Raw genomic sequence first — 18,385 nt, forward strand, 5'->3', positions numbered from 1 at the left:
GAACCAGAGAGAGGCCGAGGTGAGTCTGAACCTCCCGGAGGCTTTGGAACGGCCTCGGGGCAGCCCGGAGCCGGGGAGTTGCAGAAAAGATGCTCGAGATTGAAAGGATCCCGTGCCAAGGGGGGCAGCCAGGAACAGCCGGGGGAGATCGTGAGACGAAACCCGCGGAGCGACGGGGGCTGCGCTAAAACCAAACACTCCAGTGACACGGAGCGAGCCCAGGCACCGACCCCGGATTTCAAATGTTCCGACTTTTATTCTTCGTTGTGCTGTTTTGTGTAGCTCATCCTCAGCTGACGCTGCACGGCCTCATACTGTGACAAACCGCTTTTCGGCTGTTGGGTTCAGATTCTTCCAAGGTGGATATAACGTGAAAATTCTTTATTTTCAATCTTTAGACGTTGGATCTACCAACGATTAGGCCAATTCTTTCAAGTACAAGTAGGATGGAAAAATAAACCGTAGGCTCTCGAGTTTAACCAAAGTCCTTTATATGACACATAGTCAGAGGAGGTGGAATATTGGGCCCCTCATCTTTTATTGAGAGTCGTTGTATAAAAGCACCATGGAAAGAGTGAATTATAATTATTAGCCCTTAGAAACCGGACCAGGCACATATCAAAACGTTTGTATAAAATGACATGAAATAGCTACAGTCGGCGTGAGAAATGATTTATTTACTTCTCTGCCCTGGCCACGCTGCGCAGCGGCCGCCTGTCAGCCCGTCTGTCTCCCGACCACCGACGACTTCTTGAACTCAGCAACTCAGAATTACACAACCAAAAGTTCCGTCTTTTGTTTGCATAATTTGTCCTGCAAAAGCTCTTCGGGAGGAGGATCGGGACCTTTACACCGCGCTCGTGTTTTCATTCCTGTCATGTAACTAATCCAAACAACATCTCCAAACATCCCAACCCTCTCTCCAGAGCAAGGACACGGGAACAAAAATCTAAATGTCATTGTCAAAGACTACAGCAACGAAGAATTCCCTCTTGTGTGTTTGGCTTGGTAGACAGTTTAATACCAGGGTTTTATCCTTTTAATGTTTATGAAAACATTGTGTCGATTTAAATGAATCTTTACAAAACGGGCAAAAACTTGCAAACCTCAGGCAAAACCGTCACAGAGAATGTTGGCTGAGTAAAGACTACTGCATTTAGATGAGCAATGATTCTTTTCTTTCTTCTCTTGATTGTGCAGAGAGTATTAAAGCAAAGGGGAAAAGAAAAAAAAAAAAAAAAAAAGAAAACCAAACAAATGCAACATAAAAATAAAACTCCAGACCAAAAAGCCCAACAAAACAGAGCAGCCCACCGGAGACAGATTCATCCACCTCTAAGGAGGGTGGGAAAGGAAAATCCCCCCAGGACAAGGAAGGGTCAGGTCAGCCACAGGAAAAACTTCCCCCAGCCCAGAGGCGAGGGCAGAGCAAGGCCTGGGACGGGGACAGGACACAATCCCGAGGCCATCGCGTTTAGTCAAAGCTCCAGTTAAGGGTGTCAATATAAATTAAATTCATTCCCCTTTTATGCTGATGTAAATTGAATTCAGTCGCCTTTTGAACGTGCACTGTCAATCCTGCATTGTGAAACAACTCACCGTTATTTTTCCGTGAGAGGCTGAATACAGTTCGCTGAGCGGTTCACACATTTCTAACCGTTAATATTTAGCGTGTAACCCCGGGTTTACCAGTAACCCGACACATTCCAGCCAAGCACAAAACGCAATTTTTAAAATTTCTGTATCTGAATCGTGAATTATTCTCTAAACACCGCTGAGCTCAGGCGCCACGTTAGGGGCATCGTTCGGTTTATTGGACAACTGCTGGCCTGGGAGCGAGGAGAGTCTTGATTCCAGTGAGCAATTAGTGCCCTTCAGTGCCATTAATCCCGATTCCAGTGAGCAATTAGTGCCTTTCGGTGCCATTAATCCCGATTCCAGTGAGCAATTAGTGCCTTTCGGTGCCATTAATCCCGATTCCAGTGAGCAATTAGTGCCTTTCGGTGCCATTAATCCCGATTCCAGTGAGCAATTAGTGCCTTTCGGTGCCATTAATCCCGATTCCAGTGAGCAATTAGTGCCTTTCGGTGCCATTAATCCCGATTCCAGTGAGCAATTAGTGCCCTTCAGTGCCATTAATCCCGATTCCAGTGAGCGACCCGTCCACAACAACCTTGGAGTCAATGGAGACACCACAATTTCTTTTTTGAGGATTTGTAGAGGATAAATTAGGCTGCAGGAGACAAAAAAAGAGTCAATGGCAGCCGAAAGCAGGGTCCAGGGAACGTCCAGCTTTCCTCTTCCCATCTCCCCCCGGGAAGTGGTTGGACAGTTTGTTAGAGCCTGGAAATAGCTGGCGAGGACGAGCCTGTGGGTCTCAAGAACAAATCACAGCAGTTCATTTCTGCGGTGAGACTTGAACCAAAAAGGAGAAGTAGAAGAGAACGCATTTTTTCTTTACAGTGAGAAGTCCGACGTTGTGCCTCACCCCTTCCCCCTCACCAAACGTTACCCCAAACCCACCGTCGGTGGGAAACAGCCGCGGGCGCGGGGCGACGGCCCCCGCGGGGCTCCGGGGCCGGGGGGGTGCCAGAGGGGCCGAGCTCCGCGCGGGTGCACCCACGTGAACATCTCCCCGCGTGTCACCTGTGAGCGGGGAACAGGCACCTTAAACCTGCCACAACAGCAAGGTCGGGCTATCGAGTATTACGGGATTGCGAAAGGGATTAGGAAAAAATGGGAGAAACGTGGAGGTGGAGAGGTGCTCTTCCAGAAACGCCCCCGCCGTTACCAGAAGGAGCCTGGAAGCCAGAGCAGTCTGACGCGTTTTACGCAACGTTTGCAGAACTCCCCTCCCGGTGGGTCTCTCAGGGTCGTCGCTCCCTCCTGCGGGCCCAGGAGCGGCCGGACTGGGCCGGGCCCAGCGCGGACGCAGCTCCCGCGTCGCTCAGGCTGCGACGGACGCCTGGAGCCTTCCCCCAGCCCCGCTGCTACTGGCGAACCGCGTTACTGGTCTTTGTTACACAAAACGCTGCCCGGACCCGGCAGCTCCGCTGGCAAACGGAGTGACAGATCTCCACGCGCAACAAGAAATTATCCTTTCGGCAACTTTCAAATTTTATCACAAATCTGCCGGCAGAGGTTTCTGTTAAGCCCCACAGTCACACTCTCTGGAGGGATCACGGGTTTTCTTTTTAAGAGGCAATATGCTCAGCCTCGTGTTTATAAAGCTCACGGCTTGAAGCCGAAGGAAGCACAAAAATCACACACACGGTTACTATTTTTAATAATTTCATAACGTTTAAAGACATGGTGTAACCTCGGAGAGCCCAATCTTTTACTTCAAGGTTGATAATAATGAAATTACAACAACCAGATGTTTAGAGAAACTGCAAAGGGAAATCTCAGCTGGGACTTGACAAGACAAACAAACCCCATGATTAAGAAGACAGACATTTTTATAGCCACAACAGCTTCCTGCAGAGAAATATCTTGATCCTGGGCCAAATCCCGGAGTCCTGGAGGCTGGAGGCCTCTAACTCTCGTCTTGTTAAGACCTCCCTTGAGTAGCTTTCTTCTGCAGTGGTGGGTTACGTGCTAAGTAATTAGCTCATATTTTGCAGATAATATTGTCACTCTTTCCGGACTGATACCAAGAGCTGTCGGTAAAACCCCGCCGTGTCTCAGCAGCTTTCCCAGGAGAGGAGCCCCACTCCAGGGAGAGCCCTGGCCGAGCCGAGCAGCCGGACGCAACGTGCTTCAGTGTCCCTCGGGTGTTTGGTGCCCTCCAGACACACACGTTTAGGTTTGATCTACCTCGGTGTTATCCGCGTTGCACAAACGAGCTCGTAATTGTGATGAACGCACCCAAAAGTCCAGTCTGAGCTCCGCATACCCTGAGCTCAGAGGGCGGTTTCTTGTCGGGGGTGTCTGTATCGGTGTGACCCCAAGTGCCCCCACCTAGAGCTGGCCAAGCCCCCAGGACCTCCTACTGCAATAGCTCATTTAAATAAAAAAGGGGTTAAAAAAAAAAAAAACTTCAAAGATTCCTCAGTGGCCAAACAAAATGTACTTTCACCTCTCTGCAACATATTGAAACAGCTCAGCCGATTTTTACCCTAAAAATAGAAATGTGAGAGTTTTTAATGATTTTGTGCAATCTTTTCCACGACGCAAGCGGTGACTGAGGCTCACGCAGTCGGCAGCTCCGTGGTTTCAAACAACTCAGGTAGCTCCCGGTCACCCGTTCCCACCCTTCCCGATCCACGAGGTCGTGCAGAAAAAACAGTGGCCAGGGACAGAAACTTGCTACAGGTTTAGTTACCACAGTGAAATTTTGGAGAGAAGGGAGAAATTTATAGCTATAAAAAATAAAAAAAAAAAGAAAATCCGCGCTCTGTGTTACGCCTTGTAAATGTAAATGAGTTACAATGTATTTGAGCATTAAATTGAGCGTGGAACCAATTGATAAGCGTCCTCAGGCATCGGAGTGACCCATTTGTGCAAAGTATTAAGGAAAAACGTTGAGTGGAGGATTCCCCAAATCCGGTCTTTTGAGGTAAAACAACGCATTTGATTTCTGCTTCACCGGGAGGTCGGGAAAAGCGTTTTAGGAACAGCTTAGAGACATTTATCGCAACGTTTGTTGGAAAAAAAAATGAAAAACGAAGCTCAAAACTTTATACGTCAGTTAAAATACAGAACATGTGGATGTTTTAAAGGTTCAGATCTAAAGAATACTAGTTAACTTTATCACAAACAACATGAACTGAACCTTTGTATTCAGTGGGATAAATGGAGTGACAGTTCCATAATCAAAAGGAAACGGGGAAAAGTCCTGCATTTAAAGCAACGAATTATATAATAAAGAAACTGAAAAAAAAAAAAAGAGGGAAAACATCACTCACCCGTAGTAACCTTGGGTGTTCTGGGCAGGCAGCTCACCTCGCGTGCAGGCATCTGACTTGGCCAACCTGCCAGAGGGAAAAAAATCTCACACAAGTAATTTTGTTTTCCCGTTGCCAGCGGCGTTCTCAAAGCTGATTTCATCCCAATTCTAGTGGAAATTTCTGCTCCCTCAGAACCTTTATTTATTTTTCTGCCCAGCCCCACGCTGGTTTTTGAAAATGCTTAAGAACTGGGCGAAGTCTCCCACGGCATGTCCAGCCCCCGGAGCGGCGCCGTCACCCCGAAGCCGCACGTTGAACCTCCGTCACTTTTTGCTGCAGGTTCCACCCTCCGAGCCTGGCAAAGCCCTGACGTGGCGGCGAGGGCTCGAACCCCCTGCAGCAGCCAAACCCAACGCGCCAACTACCTTCGGCACGTGTGGTCTATCAGCTGAGCTCCCCTGCATCAAACTTTCCACATCAGATTAGGAAAATGCTGAGGGACAGCCGGACCCTCCCGACCCTCCCGCTCAGGTTGGTCTCACCCAGCTCCTTCCCCCGGGCGAGCTCTCCCTGAGGAAAGCAGCATCCCGGTGTCTTCGCAGGCATTTGCCTTCTCCCCACTTCCAGATTTTATTTAGTCTCCTGCTTCTTCCAGCCACAGGTTGTTCAGCAGCTCCGAGACGGCCCCGAACGCTCCTGCCGTCGGTATCTACAGGATGAAACACAAAAGTCCACCCGCGTGTTGTGTTTTAAAAGGTGCCCAATCATCTGTATTCCGAAGGAAAGAGGAATTTTCTTTTTGGAGCAAGACTACCAGACCCCTGTCTCGCCACCCTCGTGGATTTATGCATTTCAGTAGCCACGCAAACCTTCCCGCTCTGCTGCGCCCCCCGGACAGGGGCTTTCCTGCTGCTCCAGCTGGACGCGGCAGAAAAGAAAAATAACTCCCCCACGGTGACGTGACTGAAACCAGCTCCGTTCTCCCTGTCATTAAGTCCATTTGAGTTTGGTACCTGCGGAACATACACCGGACAAAGACAAAAACGCCGTGGAGAATTTTTATGGCTTCATTTTTCTTTTAACTTTGCTTTTTCCTCAGGTCTAAGAGACGTCGCGTTTACAAGGAAGGAAGAAATCAAGTTTGGGATTAGCAGATGATAATTTCTTTCAGCGGTAAACACAATCGTTAGTCATCAGCCAGTAATATAAAACTTCGCTGGTAAATCCTTGCCGCTATCGGCATCTGAATTCCATTTACAAACTTAATTTTCCTCATTGTTAGCAACGCCAGCGCGGCTGGCGGTTTCCCCCTGCGTTTAAGGAAAAAAATCGCTTTTTATTCATAGCTTCTGCTTCCAGATTATCTCTTTTTGAGAAAGCAAGCGAAAATTGCTATTATTATATTAAATAATTAAATAATCCTCCATCTAAGGCAGAGGCTGCGAAGCGCAATCAGGAATACAAACGCGTAAGCAGCGATAATGATGTTTGTTATTATTATCAGTGGCAAAACCACAGAAGAGAACGCGGCCCTTTGTACTGCGCATGGCCGTGATTTATAGGTGACAGACAGACAGTCAAATGGAAACACTTCCCTCCAGCGCGAGGCGAAGGAGCCTGGTGCATTGTGTAAACCAGGAAGGAGGGCTGGTAACTCCTGGAGACCATCCGAAGGAAATTAATGCGCTTGTTTAATGAACCACGGGGCAATAAATCACACTCTAGCAGCACATGGGTGTCACAGCACGGGGGTGCATTTGGGAAGCACAGCACTCACCAGATTCCTTAGGGGGGGGTTAAGAGTAAGTAAAATAACACTTCAAAGTCTGCTGAAGGTACCTTAACAAGAGTTATGAAATGTGTTTTTTGTTAAATACGTTAACTACCCATAAAACCCACACATCATCTGTTCTAGCCGCAGCACCTTCAGCACCCGGTCGGTCCCACAGCAGGTAGGAGCCGAGTACGTCCCATCGTTCCTAAATTATCGACAGTAGTAGGTTCATGATTAAAGACATAAACCATTTGAATTCATGCGAGGGAGAAACGCAGCCACTGACGCCGCACCGGCTTGACAGCGCAGGGAACTTCGATGGCACCGATCCAGCAACGCACTTCAGCGAACGCACAACTGGAAGCATTTCTATAGCCGCGTCGATCGGGATTTGGATCGTTTAAATACCTCAAGTTAGACCGAGGCTGAAGTAATCCCTAACGCCAAGGTCGTAGCCAGGCGGACGGCTCCCGGCCTCGGTCTGTGTCCCAGCTCCCAGAAACCTCCCCAGCAGCTGTGGGGAAGTTTATGGGGATTTAATCCTCAGCCTCCGCCTTGAAGCCACCCCCGAGGGACGGAGCCCGGGCCAAGCGCGGACACGGCTCCTGGAAAAAGGACGTAAACCGCAGAGATAAGGAGGAGTTTAGTCAAAAAGGCCTCGAAGCATTTTTGGACCTCGGAAATGTTTTTCCTCACTAAACCTTCCGCTGTTGGCATCCAGCAGGCCGGGGCTGCCGGTCCCAGCCCCTCGCCCGCCCCACGGGAACCGGCGGCCGGACTGCCGGCAGCAGCGGTCCAGACCTCCAGACCCAATTAAGCCCCAAGAACTAATTATCCCTACACCTGTAGATGGTAGCATCGAGTCCTCCCCACCCCGCCGGCCCACGGCGAGCCCCGGCCGCGGGGAAACGCTCCCGAAGGCGGCAAATTCCAAAGGCACAGGTAGAAGCCACCGCCGCGGCTACCGGTGGAGGGGTTGTGGCCAGCGGCCGCTCCCGCAGCGCCTCAGCCCCGCGGGCGGCCCCGGGACGGCGCTGACAGGCGGGGGGGGGGGAGCCCCGCTCAGGAGATGGCGGCGAGGCGCCGCGGGCCTTGAGGCGGCGCCAGGCCTCGGGCAGCGCCTGGGCGGGCCCGCTGCCGCCCCCCGCCGGGAGAGGGCTCCCCGCAGCGCCCCGGGGCGGCGGCGGCGGCGGCAGGGGGGGCCCGGGGGGGGGGGGGGTGTCTCCGGGCCGCCGCGCACCGTTTGCGCTTCAGACAAACTTCGTCAGGGCAGCGGCTGCGCCGGCCGCGGGGTGACGTCACCGCGCGGCGCGCCAATCGGCGCGCCGTTCCGCGGCCCAGGAGGAAATGACGTCACCGTATCCCTCCGCCGGCCAGGTCCCCTTTTTGTGTGTGTGTGTGTGTGTGTGTGTGTGTATGTGTGTGTGTGGCCGCGGGCGCTCCGCGCTGTATCAGCCCGCCGGGCGCTTCCCCCCCCCCCCTTCCTCCCTTCCCCCCCACCCCCCCCTCCCTTTCTTCCGAGGTGGGTGGGGGGGAGACACACGCGAAGCACGGAGCCGCCCCCCGCGAGAACGTGCGGAGGGAGCGCAGAAACAGAGAGATCCCCTCCTCCCCCTCCCCAGCATCCCGCCCGGGGGTCCCGGGGGCTGATGCCACCTGCCCCCCCCCGCCGCTCGCCTCGCCCGGAGCGCGGCGGAGCCCTTTAAGAGCGAGCGGCCGCGGCTGAGGCGGCGGGAGAGCGCGGCGGCGGCGCCGGCGAGGAAGGTGAGGTGGGGCGAGCCCGTTATGTCGGGGCTGGGGGGGCGGCGGCGGCGTGTGGGGAGGGCGGGGGGGGGCCCCGCCGTGCGCGGGGGGCGGTTGGTGACCGTTGGAACCGGTTCGAACCGCCCGGGTCTGGGGGAGAAGAAGAAGAAGAAGGAGGAGGAGGAGGAGGAGGAGGAGGGGGGGCGGCCGGGCCGGAGCGCGCCGTACACAAAGCGGCGGCGGGAGGAGGGAGGGAGGGCTCGGGGCTGCCCAGGCGGGGGACGGGGAGGAGCCGCGGCGGCGGCTCCCGCTGGGCGGTGGAGGAGCCACCGGGCCGCCGCTCGCCCGCCGGGCCCCGAGGGGAGGCGGAGGGATCCGCGCACACCCCCCTGCGCCTGGGGGGGGGGGACGGGGACGGACACACACGCGGGCGGTGAAGCGGCACCGGCAGCGCCCTCCGCCCGCCGCCGCGAACCCCACACCCCCCCTCGCCGCCGGCGGGGTCGCCATCCCGGGGGGGGGCCGGGGGGAGCGGCCGCATCCCCGCCGTCGTGCCTCCCCCTCCTCCTTTTCCCATGGCTGGTGCTGGGTGGGCGGCCATGTTGGGCACGGGGATTATTTTTCTCTCTTCTTTCTTAGCCGCCACAATACGCCCAGGGTGGGTTTTGCTTTACTCTGCGGAGAAACGGCCCTTTCCGCCGCTTTCTGAGGGAAGTTCGCGGTGAGGAGAGCCTCTGCCTGCCTCCGGGGAGGGCGAGAGCCCCCCTCGGCCCGCCTGTGCTCCCCCCCGTCACGCAGGGGCTCCCCGCTGCCGCCCGGCCGGGGGGAGCGGCGCTCTGAGCCCCCCCGCTCCGCGGGCGCCGCTCGCCCGCCGCTCGCCTCCCCCGGGGTCACCCCCCAGGGCTCCCCCCGGCGCCGGGGCGGGCTGTGCGCCGGGCTCCCTGCCCGCGGCCCGGCCGAGGGGCCCTTCCCGCCTCCTCCGGGGACGCGTCGAGGGGAAACTCTTCTTGTCATCCCTCCCCCGGGCCCGCGGAGCCTCTCCCCGCGCCTCCTCGCCGGTCCTGGCTCACTCGCCGCCCTCGGCCGGCGCCTCGTCCCTCCCGCTCGCCCGCCCCGCGGCCGGGCCAGCCGTTGGGTTTACCCGCCGTGGCTGGAGGAGGACCGGGAGCACTGACGGACTTTGTGCAAATCCCCCCCGCCCAGGGCTGGTTCTTCGGGCTGCGGACACTAAACCCGAGGTGTTTGGCAGCACGGAGCCGCCGGGCCGGCCCTCGCTCTGCTCCTGCTCCCCCGAGCACCGGGGGGGGCCCAGGCCGCGGCGTCGGGGCGTCCTCGCGCTCCGCTTCTCCCCCTCGGCTGGGACGCGGCAGGAGCGTGTGTGGAGCTGGAGGAGAGGCAGGGATCCTGCTGCCCGACACCCTCGCGCAGAACGCGCGACACATGACAACGCACGCAGCTTTATTTTTATTAACTTGGCAGCAGTTGCAGCTGTCACCAAGACATACCAAATGGGGCAGGAGTGAGTGATCGGAAGTGGGGGTAGAGGATGGGGGGGGGATCTGGTGCTTCTTTTAGGAAATACTTTGCGAGGATAAACAAATGATGCCTCTTCCCTACGCCGGTTCCCCGCGCGCGCTGTCTTAGAGCTCCGGGTCGCTGCGGTTGTTAATTTTTACCCTTGAACACGAAGCCAGGCTCGCCGCGTGCGCCTCCTCCTTTCACCTCTGTAATTATTAGTGTGCGCAGGGCCGGCCGGCGGGCTACCGGCCCAGGGAGCTCACTCGCCGCCTTCAGCTCGGCCTGGGCGCGGGGTCCCGCAGGTCTTACGTGTGGGTGTGGATGCACACGGTTACGCTGTTGGTCTGCCCCGTCCCCACGCTGCTCAGGTGCTGTCAGAGACCCTCTGACTCCTGGCGTGAGCAGAGCCGGGCAGGAGGGGAGCCCGCTGCTCCCTGCTGCTCCCCTCGGGGCGGTCTCCTCGCAGAATTGCCCCTTGCAGGAACCGAGCTGCCGACACTGCCGACACGCTCCGGGCCTCTCGGGGCAGTCCCGTGCTCACAAAATACGCCAAAAATCAGAAAGCGGTTTGTTTTCATCGCTTCGCAGTTCAAACTTTGAGGTAGATAACAATCATTATAATTGAGTGTGTAATAATACATTTTAATTAGTAGGCTTCGCACACTTCAAAGCCTTTAATAAAACGTATAGAACTTTAAATGATAGCATCCATAGGAAACGTAATAACGCCTTTTGAAATAATTTCAGTACCCGGCAAAGTCAAGTCAACCACATCAGTCAACAAAACATAAATTTACCTTGGCCTGAAGGATGGAACTGCTCAACTCTGGCACTCGGCTCGCGCGGTGCCGCTCACCTGCCCTCGTCTTCCGGAGGTGTTGCTGGTGATGAATAGCCCTATAAACAGGAGTGGAGGCATCATCCAATATGTATTTTCATCACTTAGATTATATCAGTTTTAGGCTGTGCCAGTTACTCATGAAAAGCCACTGAAGGGCATTATCTTTCTTTCAGGGCAGGGATTGCAGCATGTCTTGACAGCAGAAACCTTTATCGTAGGATTCATTTGCATTTACTGTAACCTCGTCGGGTTCCTGGGTTCTAACAAAGTTAAGGTACGTTCCTCGCCGTTAGGCACGCGTTATCGAAAGCGAGTGAGGAAATAAGTAACGAGGCAGCAATTCTGTTGAGGCTGCGTGTTCACCGGGGGAAGACATGATGGAGAGAAGCGGCGGCCATTCAGGAGGAGAACTTGGGACGAGAGAAGTTGATTTACGCATTAATTTCTGTCCTGACGCGTGCCTTGAGTCACCTCCTCAAGCTTATTTGTAGGTCTCTCGAAGCCAGACCCTCATTTTTATGCTTTAGATTTTCCTTCCTGGAGTGTCGGGAGGGGAGGAGGTGGTTTTGTAGCAGGTGGTGAAGAAAATTTAGGGGTCGATGAGTTCTTAACATGTGTTTTTGGAAAGGATTGGGGTACCGGTGGTGTTATAACCCTACTGCAGTTAAATCTACAACAGCAGCAAATACGGACTGGCATAAAAACTGACAAAACCTTTGGCAAGAAGGATTGAAGAAAGTTGACACGGCTGGTGCTGAAAGTGTCACCTGGGGCGTAGCTGGTGCAGAACCCACCTCTGCCTCCGGGCGCGGGCGGTCGGCAGGACGCGGTTTGCCCTGGGGGCGCTCCCTGGTTGCCCTTGAACCCGATCGCTGGCCCCCAGGGTCCCTCTGGGGGCTGGGGCAGGGATTCCCCGAGCAGAGGCTTGGCAGGGACTCGCTCTTCCTGCTGGGGCGCCTCTGCCCCCGCCTGCCAGGTGTGTGGGCCCGAGTGAGGCGGCAGCTCTGCGCCAGGACTTGCGGGAGTCACCTTTGCGCTGAAATCCGTTAGTCGTAGCCCTTGGGAAGGTGCAAGGCCCGTCTTTACCCTTCGCAAACAACTTCCTCAGCTTTCATTCAGTCCTGCGCCGCTGGTAGTCAGCTGTGACCGTGGGTTCCCCAGGGGAGTCGGCTGGGACTTTAAAAAAAGCCATAAAATATCAGCACGCTAATGCCGCACGCTGGTTCTTGGATTGATCCTCGCTGCCTGTTCGCTGGGGTTTTACCTCGTACGGTCACGTGTCGATGCGTATTCTCTCTGGAAAGGGTGACTAAAGCTTTAAATGAGGATTCCTGAAGCTGGCTGTTATCTCTTAGGGTTAGGACAGCTGTTATTTTTTAATGACCCGACTTGCCACCCGTTCCGTGGTGGTCGCGGCGCAGATCTGCACCCGGAGATCCCCCCTGAGCGGGGAAGGGCAGCGCCCGGCAGGTCGAGTCTGGGCCAGGAGCCAGAGGTGGGAGTGGATGTTCCCGGGTGCTCCTCTGCTCTGGAAGCCTCCCCCGGCTGACCCCAGCGCGGCCGTTTCCCCCTCGGTGAAGTCTGTGACTCTTGTGCCGCTGGAGGCGACGCGGCGTCGGAGGGAGGGCGTTGGGAAGTTGTGCGTAGCGGTCCCCGTCCCTCTGGGGTCACGGGCTCTCTCCACCGCTTTGTTCCGTCTTCAGACAAAATTCAGCTTTTTGCTTTACCGGGTCACCTGTGCCACGCAGCACGGGTTTATCCCTGACCCACCAGCGTGCCCCTGACACCGGGAGTGTTGCAGATGATTTCACCCAGTAGGCAGAAATTGGGCCACCAGCGGTGCCCTGACAAGTACTGATTTATTTATACTTTTTTTTTTTTTAATTAAAAGCCTTAGAAAGGGAAGCTTATATAGCAGGAGTAGTGCATATCCCATCATGTGAATTTTGAAGAACGCTGCGAACGAGTCATTAATCTGAAGCCCCTTTTTAAAAAAGAAGCGTGTGTGTATATACAGCATATGTATGTCATAACTTGTTTGCTTTGTGTCAAATAACATCAAGCTGTGAATGAAACTGTAAATATATAACCACACATCTTTTAGAGATCACTTCAATGAGACACAGCTGCCTTATTCTGCAGCTGTCATGTAAAACCTGCTATCCACAGGTGCTTTAGATAACAGAACACACTTGGGACCTGGTTCTCTCCGCTTGCATCACTAACTCGGTGAAATTACCGAGTTACAACTCGCTTTGTGGTAGCCGCGTCCTTTGTTTGCCACCTCGTTTAGGTGGAGAAACTGGGCTAAGCGTTTATTCTTCTGAGTGAGATGTTCTTGGAGATGGAAAGTGCCGGCGATCTCTTAAACCGGAGCACGAGGTTCTGTCCTTTCTACCTGTCCAGTCATTTTCTCTTGAGAAAATAACGCCAGGTCTGTAGGGGTTATATCTGATACCTATGTGAAAGCGGTTCGTTGATAAATAAATGCAACTGGATCTCCGAATTTCAACTGAAATTTGGAATTTAAGGGATTTTTTTTTTATTTTTTTTGCAGTGAGGCGGAGGAGAAAAGAAAAGGATTTCTCCTTTTCTCATGCCAGGGTAATCTGTCTGGTTACATGCAAATACAACATCTTTATTGTTGGCTTTCCCCGGGTAATGGTGATGCCATTGATCAGGGAGTGTAATCAGGTGGCAGCCTTCTAATACAAGAGTTTAATGGCTGTTGGCTTTCTTCCCCTGTATGGCAACAATGAGCGTGCACCACATCAGCTGACAGAAAATAAAGGGGCTGTATCTGGCGGTTGTGCCAGTTCCTTGTGCAAGGCTGATGTCTGTTGGCTCTTCCCCTGAAGGTCTTCTCCCTTTTTCCAGCTAAAGGGCAGAGAAAACACCTTTCGGTCTGCAAGGCTTCATTTCTCGCAGCGTGTCTAGAACACTTTGTAATTTTTATTTTTATTTTTTTTCTGTAAATCTTTTTGGCATCCATGTTTTTCAACCAAGCATCTGCCAACTGTGTGCTGAAAAGCTAAATGTAGAGTATTTATCATTGGGATTAATCATTTTATTGAGCAAAGGCTTCTTACATACAAAAATATTCAAGATCAAAGCTTTGAAAAACAAAGCTGTTACATTATAGAAGAGAGGAGACATTTTCTTAGTTCGGTTGATACGAACAGATGAAATTCTATGCGCATAATGTAAGTTAGTGTCAAAAGAAGCTTGTAACTACAGTCTCTTTAGCATTTTGTCTTTGCATCTTTTGAATAATTATGAGGCGTTGAATAATATATTTTTTTACAACGTGTGCAAAGACTTCCTCCGAAGTTCTAACCTTCCCGGGCAGACATATGTGCGTGCTTTAATTAATAGAGCAGGTTATTTATCCTGACTATTTATAGCCTGCCCGCCGCTGAGCACGGGGGCTCGGCTCCTCTGGCGGGGAGTAACACGATTCCAGACAAATAGTTACTGTTGGGAGCGTCCCCCGCTCTGCCGGCGAAGGGAGCTTTGTCCTGGAAGCTTCACAGAGGATTTTTTCTAGATGTTTCTCTGAAGGATGAATATTGAAAATCATAACCGTGTCGTCCTTGATCGCTCGTGCTGGCTATCCATTCGAGATCTTGGGGTGCATCTCCTGTGATTTTTATTTTTTTTTTTTTTCTTGGTTTTGCTGAGATCTTGTAGTTATAAAAAAAGTTGATGTTAGCAGGCAGCGAATATAATATTTAAGGCTCTTTGATTCTTGCTTTCCCCTGCTAAGCTGATCTCTAGCAGAAACCTGTCCTTCAGAGCTTCGTTTCTTGCAATCTATTTTCTTACTGTTTGTCATTCCAAAAGGATTTTTTGTCATGTTGGGTGGGTTGGTGGGTTTTTTTGTCCTTTTTTTTTTTTTTTTTTTAGCAGAACAGGAGGAAGTCTGACTTTATGTTGAGCGATGTGAGCGAGGGCTGGGCATCTTGAGTTTTATTTCTGACTAAACCACTCACTGCTAGTAGAATCTCTGGCAAGTCATTTAATTTCACTGAACTCTGTTTCCCACATTGGAGATAAGGTTAATAAAATTCTTTACACACTGCAGGTTTTATGTAAATGAAGAAGCTAGTAACGTCTTTGAAGCGTGCAGGTAATGGGTGCTGTGGAGAATGTGAGCTTTTTCATGCTTAATGTAATACACTTGGCTAATTGTATATTAGGATTATTACAATACTCTGTGATTTCTTTTTTTTTAAATATACTAATGTAATTTTATGTGACAAGTAAGAGACTTGATTTATTTTTTTAATCAGTTGGCTGTTCTTTCTCAATGGCTACAAGAAATCTTACGAAAACTCGTTTTAGGCATAGGTTGCTGTGAAAAGTTCAAGGGACACGTTTAAACAACTGCTGCTTTACGCAGTATTTACGAGCAGGAGTTTGGATGGGTTACGTTGGGGTAATTTGGTTTATGTGCCATATTTATTAGTGATGTTCTGTGTGTTCAGCAAGATGAAGAGAGTTAACTGTTATAGGAGCGTTTAATTGCTTCCTGAAAGGCAAAAGCCTCAGAGTTGGCAGCTAAAATGTAGTTGCTGTTTCGTAGTAGTGCAGAAATACTTGGTCATACAGGTTTAGTTCATTATTACACGATACTGCAGAAGAACGGAGCCTCGCATGTCCCCGGCAAGACGCCGAATCGGCCTCGCCTCCCTTGGAGCACACAAACCTCCTCCAGACCCGCCTGTTCCCAGGGGCACCGGGAGTGCTGCGAGCTCCTGGGCAGCCTCGTGCGGTGCTTCATCCTTACTCCTGGAAGCTCCCTTGGTGTCCGGGTTGGAACGTTCCCTTCTTCAGGTCGAGCCCTTCGTTGCTCGTTTCCGTCACGGATGCGGAGAGCAGACCGCTTCTTCCTGCTTCCCAGTAGCCTTTTACCCACCCGAAGGTCGCTGAGCAGCTCGCGGTCATTCCCTCGATTCTTGGAGACGTCGCCCTCCGGCTCTTGTGCCCCCGCAGCGGGTTGCAGCCTCGCGCTCCCGGCGGCGTTGGGGCCTTCCGTGAGGAGCCGCTGGCCGTCCCTTCGCCTCTCCGTAACCCGCTCCTGCGCCCTCTGGCCGCCTTGGCAAGCCCGAGCTCTCGCTGGGGTTTTCTCGGCTCAGTCGCTGGCTCGAAGGTGTGACCAGAGCGGGGAGAAAACGGCCCTGGGGGTGTGGGCAGCTCGGGGCAGAAGAGCACAGCGGGCGCTTGGGGACGGCTGGAGGAGGCAAGGTCAGCTGGCGCTCCTCAGAGAGCCGGTTTTAGGTCCGAAGCTGACTGAGAAGGGCTTGAAACAGAAAAGAAACTCTCTCTTGCTCTCCCTGTGTCCAGAGAAACAGGATTCTTTACACTTCCCTTGCGAAGTCACAATACCAGACCACACTTCTCTACCAGCAGCTTTTCCTGGCGGCTGAACAAGCCCGGGAGCGGTTTGAGCGATCCCCTCGCGTCCCCCCGAAGGAGGTAGCCTTGGCAAGAGTAAGTTATTTGTGAGTTGGGTTGGACTTTGGGGGCTCTTTGTCTTCTGAAGGTCTTCGTAAAGGGCAAATCCCCTTTCCTAGAGATCAAAAGTGATATTAAGCAGAAATGTTTTCCCTGCACGATTTCAGATTCTGCCCACAAAGGCGCGGGGCGCGCCGCGGTAGGTACGTGTTTCACAGTGGCAGTAGGTGGGAAGAGGCACAAACCAGTTGGGGTGACGGTGCTGCCGCTCGTGTCCTTGTAGGAGCGGCGGCAGGACCAGTCGCTCAGGGTTGTGTGGTTGTGTGCAGAGGAAGACAAATGACTTTTACTCGGTTCTCGTTATGAATGTTGAGGAAGTGGGGAACAAAAGATCAACTCCTGAACCCGAGGGGTGCGATGGGCCTCCCTGAAATACCACCTTCCACGTTATTCTTAAAATGAGTATTACTGTGCTTCAAAAGCATAACTGGGAAGTGAAAATGACTTGGTTTAGTATAATCAGGCATAAAACTGAGTATTTCTCAGTAAAACACCATCGTGCAAGGACAGCATTGCAGTGTCAGCTCTGCGAATCCCTTTCAGAGAAACACAACACAGAAAGCTGAGAGTCTCTATCTAGGGAAAGTGATGGTATGTGCTTCAGAAAAAGTGCTGGCAATTTGAATTTGGCAAACATCAACAAGTTTTTAGGATTATTCTCTTTTTTTTTTTTTTTTTTTTTTCTGAGGCTTACCTGGTTAAGACAGTTGCTTTAGATCAGCATCTGTTGAAATTTTGTTTTGGCTTCGTGCTGTATTGCAGGAAATTCCTGACATTCATGCTTTGTTTTGCAGCTAGTGTGGCACAAGACAAATAAAAATTAAAGATTGCACTTGCACAAGGTGCTCGCGGCCGCGCCTGGGCAGCCCAGCTTGGGGCTGATTTACAAACTGGAGCTTGTAGCAGGTCCAGCATTTGTTTGGCCAGAAGTGACTGTGTTGGGATAAGGAGGGTAGACACGGTTTAATGGTACAAGACTTAAAATCTAATTGCTCTGTGGTTACTTAATCCAGCCTCTGTTTCAAAGCTTCGACTCCTCTAGTCTTTCCACAGTGAGCTAATAAACCTTCCCCTGCGTTTCAGCCCCCGGGTCAGCACTGATTTCTGTGGCTATTGAAAACACAGATTGTCTGCACATGGGTCGGATTATTTCCTTGCTCGTCCCCTATTATAAGCTGTTTATTTTGGCCAGTTTGTCTCAGAAGATTTCTCATCAGATTTTTATGGCTGTCAAATGGTAGCGGAGATGACAAAATGCAATCATAACAGTCTTTTTTTTTGCCACCAAAGTGTAATCAAGAAGAGCAAACTCCCTTCTAGGCCTCTTGATTCCCATTCACCTGCGGTGCAGAGCTGCCACTTGTGCCCGCCAGCCCTTCTGGGGGTTGGTGGGAGAGGGGAAGAATTGATCCTCTTTCACTAAAACCCAGGTGGGAAGTTGGGAGAGTCGGTTTTTCGGTTGGGAGAGTCGGTTTTTGTGGTGTCTTCTTTCCTATAATAATCCCCATTTCCTTTAAAAATACAACCGAGCTTCTAGAATGGGTCATACTGGTTTAAGACTCCTAAATATCTTATTAAGGAGAATTAAAGTTTTGCGTGAGCATCGTCCGTGAGTGGAGTTCAGAAGCACCCAGAGCCTGAAGCGATGCGGCCCCTGGCCTCTGCCTGGGCAGCGTGGTGGGAGCCGCGTGTCCGTGGGTCCAGCTCGGTGCCTGCGGGGGAAATCAGCTGGTGGGAGACCTTTGGTGGCAGCTCCACCACCCCCTGCGAAGGGATGTCCTCCGGGACACTTGGGACTTGCTGGTCGTGAACCGGCGTGTGCTGAATTCTGCCTTGATGGTCCGGATGTTTAATTGAACTCCTTAAACACAGATTCATACATCGAGGTCGCAGTCCCGGGAGAAAATACTTGACTTTCACTGTAGGCAGATCCATAAAAACTTGTGTTCTGTGTGCAGTGGTGCTCAGAAAAGCAAACAAAGTGGGCAGGTATGTAAATAGCGGAGCAGCAAGTAGCGCTGAACTCTAATGTTACACCGTCCTTACTCGCAGCCGCGCACCCCCTGCTTATGCAACTGCCTTTGTTCCTGCTTCCCCGGCTCA

The 18,385-nt window shown here is 52.4% G+C and overlaps 1 protein-coding gene and 1 long non-coding RNA gene across 11 annotated transcripts in view; one reads left to right on the forward strand and one right to left on the reverse strand.

The window, feature by feature from the left end:
- Positions 1 to 3,308: 3,308 nt before the first annotated feature.
- Positions 3,309 to 7,856, reverse strand: LOC141971736 (uncharacterized). The gene is made up of 3 exons (XR_012635316.1): positions 5,759 to 7,856; positions 4,908 to 5,598; positions 3,309 to 4,118 (listed from the first exon to the last, which is right to left on the reverse strand). It is a non-coding gene; the product is annotated as an uncharacterized LOC141971736 (long non-coding RNA).
- A 285-nt stretch (positions 7,857 to 8,141) lies between these two features.
- Positions 8,142 to 18,385, forward strand: part of POGZ (pogo transposable element derived with ZNF domain) — a 34,480-nt gene continuing 24,236 nt past the window's right edge. For 9 of the 10 annotated variants that reach the window (XM_074929362.1, XM_074929364.1, XM_074929367.1 and 6 more), the window contains exon 1: positions 8,142 to 8,427. The gene's annotated coding sequence lies outside the window, so the exon portion shown is untranslated. Of the gene's footprint in view, positions 8,428 to 10,938; positions 11,040 to 18,385 lie in introns of all 10 variants that reach the window. The other variant, XM_074929363.1, reaches the window with a different exon arrangement.

The sequence above is a fragment of the Athene noctua genome, chromosome 29 (genome assembly GCF_965140245.1).
Source record: "Athene noctua chromosome 29, bAthNoc1.hap1.1, whole genome shotgun sequence".
NCBI lineage: Eukaryota > Metazoa > Chordata > Aves > Strigiformes > Strigidae > Athene > Athene noctua.